Raw genomic sequence first — 3,340 nt, forward strand, 5'->3', positions numbered from 1 at the left:
GCCCTGCAAGGAGTCACAGCCATGCAATCTCTAGGTGAGTGTGCGCCATGTCCCTTACCCTGGGCTGCCCTTCCATGCCCTGGCCCAGCCAGCAGCCACATTCAAATGCTTTCTTGATGAGTCTGCTCAGTTCCTTGTCCAGAGTCATCATTCTCATCCCAGACTTTTCCAGAAACTAAATGTGTGCCCATTGTCAACCCCCACTAAATTTAAATCAAATTGGTCTCACTGATCAAAAATCAACACTGAGTCTCCAAGGGACTCACCTAAAATCTCTTCTGTGATCTTGAAATTAACCAAGTTTGGAGAACCAGGAAAAGAAAACCATACTTCCACTCAACATAGACAGGCTAGAACCTCATATCAGACACCCCACCAATCAACAAAATCCACATGCCAGCTCCCATCACAACAACACAAATATATGGAAGACCAAGACACTATGTTCTCCCAAAGACCACTGTCCTATAGAAATATTCTCCAGTGATAATTACGGAGAAGAACCCTAGGCACAGAATTTAAAAGAACCATTTTAAACCTAATCAAAGAATTCAAGGAGTTTAAGGAAGTCACACATTAACATCTGGACAGTTGAAAGATGACAGGAATAAGTTCCTGATTAAAGTTATAGAAAACACAAATAGCTACATAAAATTATGAACAGTTCAGGGAAAAAGTTCTTCCAACAGAGGGAAATCTCACTTACCCCATTTTACCGATAGGAATGCTAAGGCCTCCATCCTGAAGCCAACAGACTGAACAGTGGAAACTTTCATGATTATTTCACGTGGCACCATGCAAAAGGACAGCATACATGGTCACAATGGATCATGATAAACTTGAACCTTTGCTATCAAACAACTTTAGAATCATCACTCAAAATCAAATTCCTGGAGGTAATAAACCAATCTTTAACTACTGAATGAGCCTCACTTATATATGCGAATACTTTTGAAATGGCATGCAGATAATCTGAAATTTTTCTAATGCTCTGGAAAGGTAACTCCCCTCAACAAATTGTATCCCAAACCACTGTAGACATTGTCTTCCTATAAATCAAATTGAACCATATTTATTCAAGGACTTTGCTAGGGTGAATACCCAGTAAATATTTAATAAATGAAAGCTCACTGTTGCAATCTGTATAGTCATTCAATAATTTATCTGTTCTGGAAACTTGGATTTATAGTCAGACTCTTGACATTCCTCAGGCATACATCCGGAACCTTCTCAAATTCCCAGATTCACAAATACAAAAAATGTTTATAGAGGCTCCCAGCTTTCTCCTGAATCACATTTCCATGGAGAGTCGTAGGGGTTTCCTGTCCGTGGCCTTGTACCATACGTGACAAGTTAACCATACTTAAGAATTTCGCCAACTAAGCCGACTTTAAAAGGCCTCTCATTTAACTGCCATTTTTCACAACACAGAATGATTTTTAGTTAGCCAAGCACTGTTAATGAACATTTGCATGGAGAACAAGAAACCTGAGTGACCCTCTCCCTAGGGCTACTTTGTGAAGGAGACTGAATCATTATCTCCTTAAACCACAGCTATAGACTTCTAAGGGAACACATATGCAGCCACAAGCCTGCAGTGAAGGGCACACACAAAGGATCTAAACACTGGCATTTTCTTGAGTGGGGGCATATCTGTGAAACCCATAGGCAATATATACATGAGGCTCATCCAATAGTTCCATTGTTCTTATTCCAGACAGAATTAAAGAAGTTGGGCTTGGGAGACTGGTCCATCAGTAAAGTGTTTGACACAGCATCACCAGGATCCTCTGAGTGAGGTCACCCAGACCCCTGTTCAAAGCCAGGCAAGGTGGTAGGTGCCTACAATCCCTGGAAACAGGGGGATCCCTGAGCTCTGCAGGCCAGCCAGTCTCGCTGAATTTGTGAGTTTCGGGTTCAAGAGACCCTGCTTCAAAACTAAAGTGAAGTGATGAAGACGCCATCCAACAACAACCACCCCTGGTCTACACACACACACACACACACACACACACACACACACACACACAGGTATGTACACATAGAAAAAAAATAAGGGGGAGTTTTGAAGTCAACTGAGTTGATTGAGTTTGATTACAGACGTGCTGGCCCCTGGGACTACAAGTCTGTACTTTGTATGTCTGGGTTGACTAAAAGCTAAATATGGAGGTTTGCACTGTCTTCAGCAACAGAGCTAGTTACAGCCAATGTGCCGGGCACACCCCAAGTTGTTGGACCTTCATGAAGCATCTTCTGGGCATTCATCCCGTGCTGAGTTAGGTTACTTGTCCCCAACCAAAAGAAAGGAAGGAAGGAAGAAAAGAAGGAAGGAAGGAAGAGGGAGGGAGGGAGGAAGGAAGGGAGGAAGGGGAAGGGGAAGGAGGACAAAAGATAAAAGAATCCACCAAGAACCCCAAAAAGGCACACAGGAGTGAGTGTATAAGCATTGAGGACAAGAGGTCAGGATGAGGAGCTAGGAACCGAGCTCACATGCTGCCCCTGGTCTGACATCTTAGCACTTGGGAAGTGGAGGCAGGATTGGCTCAAGGCTGCTCTTGGTTACATCTTGAGTTTGAGACCAGCCTAGATTACAGGAGACTCTGTCTTAAAATATCAGAAAAAGCAAAAACAGAAAGAAAGAAAGAAAGAAAGAAAGAAAGAAAGAAAGAAAGAAAGAAAGAAAGAAAGAAAGAAAGAAAGAAGAAAAAGAAAGGAGGGGAAGGGAGGGAGTGGGGGCGGGGCAACGAAGAGGAAGGGAACACAGGAAAGAAAGAGATGAATCTTGGGGCTGATGAGAAACAGAATCTCGGGATCCTTTGGAATACCTAGCGTATGCATTTTGGAACACTTGAAAACCCTCCAGCCAACGTGCTGGATTGCTTCACTTATCTCTGCCCCTTTCTGTCCCAAAGGTTTTGCAGCATTTAGCTGCCAGATTCATTTTCCTGAAGCCCAGCTGTGAGCCTCTTACTCCTGCCCCTCACTGCCTATAAAATAAGTCCAATTTCCTCGGCTTTCCTCCTGTTTGAGACCCTCTGTAACCTGGCCCCAGTGATCTGGGCCAATCCTACCTGGCATTTCTCTCATTCACACACCCTTGCTCCAGCCAAAGATACTTACTGATGTCCCTAACGGGTCTGGGTATTTTATTTTACATTTTCCTTTTCTTTCTTTTCTTTCCTTCTTTCCTCCTCACCCTCCCTCCTTCTCCTCCTCTTTCTCTTCCCCCTCCCTCTCCTCCTTGTTTTTAAGATGGGTTCTCAGGTAGCCCAGGCTGGCCTTGAACTCCGAGCTTTCCAGGCAGGCAGGAATGCCACCACGCACCCACTTTGTATTCAGC

This window comes from Mus caroli, chromosome 9, assembly GCF_900094665.2.
Source record: "Mus caroli chromosome 9, CAROLI_EIJ_v1.1, whole genome shotgun sequence".
NCBI lineage: Eukaryota > Metazoa > Chordata > Mammalia > Rodentia > Muridae > Mus > Mus caroli.